Below are 10,000 nucleotides of genomic sequence, written 5' to 3'. Positions count from 1 at the left end.
ACGACTCTCAACTTTCTCTTAATCACACCTCTCTTTTAAACGTCCTAATTTATGTTTTGATATTCAATCGAATCGTGATTGTTTATGCGACTTGAAACTGTCTGAAATCAAGTTTCCGCGTCGCGTCAGGGCCCAGAAGGCCCGATTCGAAAATCCCCCTTTGGCGAAGGACTGCACGTTCGTGCAGCAGTGTACTGCACGTTCGTGTGCTCCACGTTCGTGTAGTGTACTACACGAACGTGTGCTACACGTTCGTGCAGTCTGCTACACGAACGTGTACTGCACGTTCGTGCAGTATGCTACACGAACGTGTACTGCACGTTCGTGCAGCAAACGGCTGCCGATGTGCAGCCCCGGGGTTCATTCCCCGGGCCATTTACGACGTGCTTAAACGTCCAAAGTCGATTCTAACATGATTTCCATTAATAACCACTTCAAATTTCATCAAAAACGCCAAAAGAAACGCGATTACTATTCGTTTAATTCGTTAAAACGAAATAACTCTTATTTATCAATTTTCATAATAAAAACGTCAAGCTTACCTCGATTTGAAGCTTAGCGATGATAGAGAATCGAATTCTGAACGAATCAATATAAAGAACTCGCGATTTGAGCGAGAAACGGCGAAACGGCGGCGGAACGTATCGATCGCCATTTTCCTTCTGCTCCTTCCCCTTTCATCTGGAATCATCTGATTCCTTACCAATTCATATATACATAATTGGCTAATTGTCCATTTTGATCCTTTATTTCTTTAACTTAAACCAATTCTCTTTTAAACTTTCTAATTTAACCAAACGGTTAAATTATTCTTTTAACTCAATTATTTACGTATTATTTATATTCATATAAATAATACTAACTCAATGTTATTACTTTCCGTCAAAATCTTTTAATTACTATTCTCGAGGCTTAATTGGCTAATTTACACTTTCGCCCTTAAACTTCTCAAAAGTGACAATTTAGCCCAAAACGCATCCGCGTCCAAATTTTAAAAGGTCTCCGATTGACCCGAAACTTTTACCACATATACTATAAAATATTTCGCGGGCTTTGGCGAAATAATATCCCTTCGGGTCTTATATGGTTAAATCACCATTTTAGTCCCTGTACTTTATTTTGCGACTTTCTTAATATTTTTCTTTTCCAATTCTAATTCCAACTCTAGAACTGAAATATAATATTAAATCTTTCGCAATAATCCTTTCGAGTCCGTCCTGCTAAAATTTAATATTTATCCTAATCTCTCGGAAATCTTTCTGATATCGCCACTCTAGCGACTTAACACTGGACACGTGGTCCAATTAACTACTTAAATATTTTGGGGTATTACATTCTTCCCCCCTTATAAAAATTCGTCCTCGAATTTTCATATAACTCCTTGACTTAACTTAAACCCTTAACTTTTTGAACTTCATTCATCCCTCCATTTCTGTACTCCTTACAGATTAATGTTAATCGTCATTGACGATCTTTCATATCGTCTCCGTCTTTCATAGTGTTTTTAGCCATTTTCTTATGTACTATAACTTCTTACCTTTGATTGCTTCTCTTAATTTTACAACACAATTCATGTGTTTGACATTTGTTACTATAAACTCTTATAGTCGTAATTGAACTTTCAGTCCCTTATTGATGTTCAATGATAGCTTATCTTAATAATATCTTGTCCATTCTCCTTAATGGTTACACCATACTTGTCTTACGGTATTTGTTGGTATATGGAATCGTTATTCCAATCCTTGTACCTCTGGTGCAATGACATTACTATAAATGTCAGACCTTTCTTGATATCGTATTTCTAATCTATAGTGTCTCTAGAAGTCACTTGTTATCGTCATCCTTTGACGGTCTTTTCTACTCACTTATTGTTAGCAGAGTTTCTTAAATTTACATTACTTGAATTACTTGTTCTAAGTAATTGCCTTACTTTCAAGTTGTAAGTCACTTTCGTAGTATATCCTTATCAATAGCTACAAGTGTTATCTATACTACTTCGATACGTCTTTTGATGTATTGTTATCCTTTCATATCCTTAACAACTCGTTCTACGTTGGTCCATAAACCCGTAGATAACTTATACTTGGAGTTATTGAGGTAATGTCTTTAGATTTCTATAATAACTCTTTATTCCTTTCCTCCTAGTTCCTTGTCATCACACTCCTTATGAGTACCTTTATTCACGACTTATTCTTGTCGTTGTCTTACATATCATTCTTTATTGCCGCACCTCCAATCGTCACGTCTCTAATTATCGTCGATAATCTTAAGCGTTGTTTACATTGGATTACTTCAGTATCCAATGTACTAACGTTCATTAATACTTATGGAATTCCCCATGGAATGTATTCCCACACTGACATTTATTCTGTCAGCACAACTAATATCAGGCCCACTTAACATACTCTTTTAACACTTCTTAATCCTTAATGCGAAATTTATGTCAATTCTTACATTCAGTCTTCGCAACATCTTCCAAATCTTTTTCCTTTATACTATCATGTAGCGTTAAGCTTACTTCTCATTTTTGTCCATATCGTAGATGCACTCCTTTGTAATCTTTCTTTGATTCCTTGTTCTTAGTTAACCAATAGGATAAATAGTCTAAATGTTATGATCCTATGGTATTCCTTTTTGTGTTCCTTATTCACGCTCTAATCGTGTTTCTTAATCATCTTCTATTGTATTCCTTGCTTTCCTTTTCATCGTATCTCATATATCGCTTATCACTTACTTTTAATATCCACAACATCGATCACTAATAGAGAGTTGTGGCTTTCCTCGTCTAAACTTTTCGATGTAGTGCGTTTCAATCGTACCTATATCATTCTATCGTATTTGTACTATCATCATGGCCGTCTGTAAAGCCAATCATATGCGGGTATCACCTCTATCGCATCTCGTATTCCTGATATTTCTCATTTCAGCACCCTAAACGTCGATCACCAACTAAATACTGGGTCGCAAATCTTTTGCCTGAATTATCGACGTAGTGCGTTCTTAATTACTTATATACCGTTCTTTTGTACTCTTACTGACATTTTAACTGTCAGTAAATCACATTCTATGTCTATATCCTCTTTATCCTTCTTTATTTCCATATGTCTGTGACTATATAGAGTTCTATTTCTCTAATCTCCTTGTCGATTTTCCACGTGACTTTTCTCTTTTTCTTTTCCTCGATCACTCTTATCGAGTCCCTTGCGTCATACGCAGGTTATCCGTACTTTCCTTTACTCTGATTAATTTATCATACTCATCATGCACCTTTGGCATTCTCTCGAGCATACACAGAAAGTCAGTGGAATACAGTCTCACTAATAGTGTTCCTTGTGATAAGGAGCGCATTTGTCTCCTAACCTGATTCAGAGCCACTTGTGCCTGACCGTTGGCTATCTCTGCATCCTCCCTCGGCTTGTGATATTTCCATACACTGGACCAGAAATGCTTACTCTAGTATTCCTTGACATCGGACTAGTATGATAACTCTTCTTCCTCGAGTCCTCTTCCTGAGGATCCCTTTCTGGGAATGTATCAAACAAGTTTGATCGTACTTAATCCTCTAAGGATTATAGTCAATCTCCTATATTGATCACGTCATACACTTTACTCTTTATTTGACCTAACTTGAAGTTTAAGGCATAGCACTTCACAAGCATCCATTACATTTCTACCTCTCACAGCCTACCATTCTTTTTCATAATCGAAACCTTAAGGTGGAAGTTTCATTCTTAGTCCACCGACTGCGGTACTTGTCGTTTATGTCTCGGTCTTTCGTATCGTATATTTCAATTGTTCATCGTAACTAATCATAGGTTGAACCTTTCATCGACATTACTGTTTGTCCTTCATCCGCTCGATGTGTACGAGCATCTTACTTTACTTTCCTAGTGGATTTAGCATACCACTTGATCCGTCAAACTCTTTTAGTCTTAACTTAAGTATACTAACATTAAATCTCTATAAGTGTTCCTTTCTTCACGTTGATACTATCTTTATATCCATCGTCCTATCATTGGCACACAATTCCTTATATCAGTTACTTTTACTACTAACTGATTCTTAATGTCGTTGGGTTATTGCGGTACTTCTGATGCCTGTATATTCCCACTTTACCTTGTTAGGTTCCCGTTGACCTTTATCGCATTTATGACCTTTGCAGGCCTTGGACTAGGTTGCATTTGCCTTTGTCACCTCGATCTTCCTTTTTGTGCCTCATATACTTGCTGTGCAACAGCACGCGTTCGCGCAATTCCACGTTCCTAGTATAGCGATTATATAAAGGAATACTGATAAATTCCTTAAAATACAATCCTTACTAATTATCACGTCTAATCGCGGTCCACGTATGTTGGACCCTAGGGACGTCTCCTTCCTTTAAACCTTCTATGAGTACGTCTCTTATTGCAAGTCTTATGAGTGTTCTGACTCATCGTATACTGGCCAATTATCTAAACATATACTCGCGTTGTATATGTTAAACGCATAATACTATCGTAGCTATAAGCATATTTGTTGGCCGAATTCAAGAAAATCAGTGTCCCCTAGATTTTCTTGATTACATATCGTAACTTAAGTCTTGTGAGCATTCCGCTCACATAGACTTAATCAAACATTAAGTATATCAAACACAACATACAAGTCATACGTTATTCATCAGATATGTTTTACTATCCGGACACATATCTACTATCCAAGCTAAATTCATTAGCTAGAGGCACAAATTCTATATTCTCACAACTATACGTATTCATTCACCTCATAGCCTAGATCACAGCTTGCTCGCGAGCATCTCACTTTCGTCTCAGAGTTCTGGTCTAGGTATACTCACATTAAAAACAAAACTCTTTGAAAACTCTTTCAAATAAAACGACTCATTTAAAAATTTCATTTAAATCTTAGCAAAATTGTGCACTAGGGTGATGACATCTCTCATCCCCAAAGAGTTGCCACATCTCACCTCTTCGTCTGAACATAATGCATATGATGCATGTCTTATTAATGCATGTATTGATGTATGTAGTGATGCATTTCTATCAATGTCGTGGCAATTATCAATGACTATTACGGGTCTAGGCACAATTATGCTTTTAGAATCGTTGAAACAAATAACTTTTAAAAGTTATAAACTTCGAGTTTTGTAAGTTCTCTAGACCTTTAAACTCTGCTTCTGGAAAGTTCCTCAACTTCTACAACTTTGCATTCCTTCTTCTCACTCTTTCCGAAATTTCGATCGATCGAATCCAATAACATCGCTCATGCTATCTGGTGCTAAGCACACATGTATATATAACATCAAATCGCAATCATAACAATTATTTTCTATTCAGAGGAGGCAATACATCTCCCAGAATCTTCATCTGAAATGCATATCATATGTGCACGTCTCATCAAAACAATATATACGTGTCACAAGAAACAAGTAAGCATTTCATAAATCAACTTATCATACTTATCTCAAATCAAATCACACTAACGACTTGGATCAGACAAACCCCAACTCTATAGCTGCAGTAGTTCCTAGGTTACTCAACCGACAAACACATTTTAGCAGAGGTAACTGGACCAACTGCTCTGATACCACAATTGTCACGACCCAATTTATTGAGCCGAGACCGGCGCTAGGGAATGGGAGTGGTAGCTCCGAAACCCGTAGCAAGCCTAAAACCACTAATAATTTTTCGCAAATAAAAATATAATACATAGTATGTATTAAAACATTTCCAGGAAAACCCTTTTGGATAATGCACTTATAGATATTAAAATATCATATTAAAGTTTACAATATAAAAATATTGTTTGAATTCAAAATGTTTATCTAACACTGACACCTACTGACTACTGCAGCTTTAGGAACCTATACTTGTGCAAGTCCAATGACTTCTGGCACAATGGAGATGGTTTGTCTGATCCGACTCTGTCTACCTGCAAACATCAGAGTGAGGGGTCAGTATTTGGGAAAATACTGAGTGAGTATGCAACTTATTATCGGTATTATAAAAATACACATCGCATACTCAAACATATGCATAATTATTCCAATATTATGAAAATAACATAATATTCATAAATAGCAGATCCGACCGAAATCCTAATCTTAAACTCTTAATTTATCTTACTCGGAATATTCAAATCAAACTGATCCAAATGGTCCGACCCGGGAGTGTTCACACTCAACCACGTCAGCCGCGACCAATCTCTTAATCTCCAAGTGTGAGTCCAACTCACTGGTGGGTCCAACCCACTAGATACGGGGCTCAGGTTACACCGTAACCGAGTTCTCACGCGTATCGCATTCATATCATGTGCGCATCTCATATTCTCATAGACAATCTAGACGCGCTAGACTGACTCAAATACTGGTGATCACACAGCCTATTGACACCCAATAGGTAGTTGATTTCTTCGGATCGCATGCTAGATACTCATATTCAAACAATGAATATAATGGCATTCATATAATCACATTCATCAAACATACCATTTTATATAAGCTAATCATATAAATGCGACGTATTGATAATCATATTCATGATATATGAAAATAACTTTAACAATGATAATACGCGAAAGTAAGTTGCCACTCACAGTGACCGCTATCCAAAATTGCACTATTATAATCCCGCAAGCGTAAGCTCCATGCGTCGTTCTATCCCTTAGCTATTCTGGCCCGTCGATCCGGTATTTCACCGATACGCCAGTTACTTATTCGGGTGACCTATACGTTAAATCCGTAAACGTAGGTTTAGTATCAAAACCCTAAGTTATAAACTTAGGTTATCACGATCGTATCTCAAATACGACTCTCAACTTTCTCTTAATCACACCTCTCTTTTAAACGTCCTAGTTTATGTTTTGATATTCAATCGAATCGTGATTGTTTATGCGACTTGAAACTGTCTGAAATCAAGTTTCCGCGTCGCGTCAGGGCCCAGAAGGCCCGATTCGAAAATCCCCCTTTGGCGAAGGACTGCACGTTCGTGCAGCAGTGTACTGCACGTTCGTGTGCTCCACGTTCGTGTAGTGTACTACACGAACGTGTGCTACACGTTCGTGCAGTCTGCTACACGAACGTGTACTGCACGTTCGTGCAGTATGCTACACGAACGTGTACTGCACGTTCGTGCAGCAAACGGCTGCCGATGTGCAGCCCCGGGGTTCATTCCCCGGGCCATTTACGACGTGCTTAAACGTCCAAAGTCGATTCTAACATGATTTCCATTAATAACCACTTCAAATTTCATCAAAAACGCCAAAAGAAACGCGATTACTATTCGTTTAATTCGTTAAAACGAAATAACTCTTATTTATCAATTCTCATAATAAAAACGTCAAGCTTACCTCGATTTGAAGCTTAGCGATGATAGAGAATCGAATTCTGAACGAATCAATATAAAGAACTCGCGATTTGAGCGAGAAACGGCGAAACGGCGGCGGAACGTATCGATCGCCATTTTCCTTCTGCTCCTTCCCCTTTCATCTGGAATCATCTGATTCCTTACCAATTCATATATACATAATTGGCTAATTGTCCATTTTGATCCTTTATTTCTTTAACTTAAACCAATTCTCTTTTAAACTTTCTAATTTAACCAAACGGTTAAATTATTCTTTTAACTCAATTATTTACGTATTATTTATATTCATATAAATAATACTAACTCAATGTTATTACTTTCCGTCAAAATCTTTTAATTACTATTCTCGAGGCTTAATTGGCTAATTTACACTTTCGCCCTTAAACTTCTCAAAAGTGACAATTTAGCCCAAAACGCATCCGCGTCCAAATTTTAAAAGGTCTCCGATTGACCCGAAACTTTTACCACATATACTATAAAATATTTCGCGGGCTTTGGCGAAATAATATCCCTTCGGGTCTTATATGGTTAAATCACCATTTTAGTCCCTGTACTTTATTTTGCGACTTTCTTAATATTTTTCTTTTCCAATTCTAATTCCAACTCTAGAACTGAAATATAATATTAAATCTTTCGCAATAATCCTTTCGAGTCCGTCCTGCTAAAATTTAATATTTATCCTAATCTCTCGGAAATCTTTCTGATATCGCCACTCTAGCGACTTAACACTGGACACGTGGTCCAATTAACTACTTAAATATTTTGGGGTATTACATTACACAAGGGCAGTTGATACAATCAAAACCTCTGGTAAAATGCCCGCCCGTAACCCAACAGATAAAGTACATTACATAGTCCGTTTTAGGGATTGGCGACTTACCTATTCAGTGACTTTGGCACTGGATGTTCCCAAAATAAAATGGGTACTCTCGGGTCGGGTGAATTCAATAATAGACGTCTGTTGGCATTCCGGCCTTCCTTCTCCTTTCAGGGCCTATCCGAAAGAGAATTCAGTACTTCTTGGTCGTGAATATCTGAATAGGACGAACCGCCCCGTGGATATCTTTGCTTCGGAACAAAACAATTAGAATTAGGCCCGGTCAACTGGAATGTGTATTATCCATATAGAGGATCCTCCAATTGAGAAGATCCATCGACCTGAGACGAAGAGAGGGGTCTATCTATTTTATTTAGTTATTCATTTAGTTATTCAGTTAAACCAATGATTCATTATTGGAGCAGATAGCAATAACCACTATTTCATCCGACATACGTATTTTTGATTTTCCAATGGATTTACGTCTTTCATTAATGAAAATTTTTTGATGTAGTGAGTAATAGTTCTGGTTGCTCGCTGTTCAAGAATTATTGTTTAGGCAGTTCATACCATCCATACATAGTGTTTTGATCTAACATTTCAATTCTTCCATGTTTCGGCAGTAACATATTGTTCCATGTCCAAAATATGGAACAAACAGGTGTTTCCACGACTCTACCACCCAGTCAATGCTGTTCCACTTAATCCCTATTTCATGGCCACATATCTTTCAGGCTAAGGAATGGGAAACCTTTCTCCTATTACATGAATCCAATTTTCATTTCATCCGGGAAAAGCCATCTTTTTCTCAGCAATGCCTTTGTCATTTGATCCAATAGCGTTCCGTCAGATAGGAACAGATTTGATAAATACTTATAACTCTCGGATAGAGTATTCGAACGGAAAAATCCATTAGATAATGAACTATTGGTTCTAAGCCATCTCTGGCGATGAATCAACAATTCGAAGTGCTTTTCTTGCGTATTCTTGATAAACCAGCGTTTATATATAGATGTAGGAGGATCCGTTTGGGAAGTAAGAAGCCCCTTTGACATCGCTTCATCTGCAAAGAATTCTCGATGTGAAAACACAGAGACAAGGGGCTGATCTTTGAATAGGAAAAAGAGTGGGTCTGCAGGGTCCCAAATGAATTGGCTTATTCGAAAAAAGCCTTGTTCTTTGGAAGATCTATCTCGTATCTGATACTGCATGGCTCCACTCTGCAAGAACTCCGAATCATTCTCTTGAAGCTCATCCTCTTCATTATAAATGATCCGCTTGCCCCGAAATGCCCTGGCCCAATAGGGAAATCCCAATTCATTGGGCCTTTCGATACAATCAAATAGAAAGCCCCAAGGGCGCCATATTCTAGGAGCCCAAACTATGTGATTGAATAAATCCTCCTCTATCTGTTGCGGGTCGAGGACTTCTTCTCCTTCCCCTTCTTCAAACTCCGATTCGTATTTTTCATAGAGAAATCTCTGATCAAGGATAGAACAAGATCCATTTTGCATCATATCTAAGGGACTTCTTGGTTCGGGCCGAAGAAGCAATGTCACTCGATCATTATCAAACTGACTGCAATCTTTTTCTGTCCGTGAGGATCCCACCAGAGCGCTTTCTACTTCTAATAGGCCATGAACTAGATCAGAATCATTCTCAACAAGTCCATAATAAGTGATCCTATTTTTTTCATCGGGTCCGAGTAGAGACCAAAGGTCTTGAGCAACCGATCCGGCATAACAACTCAAAAGATAAAGAAGTATCGTTAATTTCTTCATGCTCGCTCCAGGTTCGAAGTACCATTTGTACAAATAAGAATCCC

General features: G+C 37.8%; 1 pseudogene; it reads right to left on the bottom strand.

Annotated features, from left to right (window-relative positions):
• Positions 1-8,778: 8,778 nt before the first annotated feature.
• LOC126655360 (protein Ycf2-like) overlaps positions 8,779-10,000 on the bottom strand; it is a 7,243-nt pseudogene continuing 6,021 nt past the window's right edge.

This window comes from Mercurialis annua, linkage group LG1-X (genome assembly GCF_937616625.2).
Source record: "Mercurialis annua linkage group LG1-X, ddMerAnnu1.2, whole genome shotgun sequence".
NCBI lineage: Eukaryota > Viridiplantae > Streptophyta > Magnoliopsida > Malpighiales > Euphorbiaceae > Mercurialis > Mercurialis annua.
Note: the sequence above shows the minus strand (reverse complement) of the source record. Positions and strands in the feature narration are given on the sequence as shown.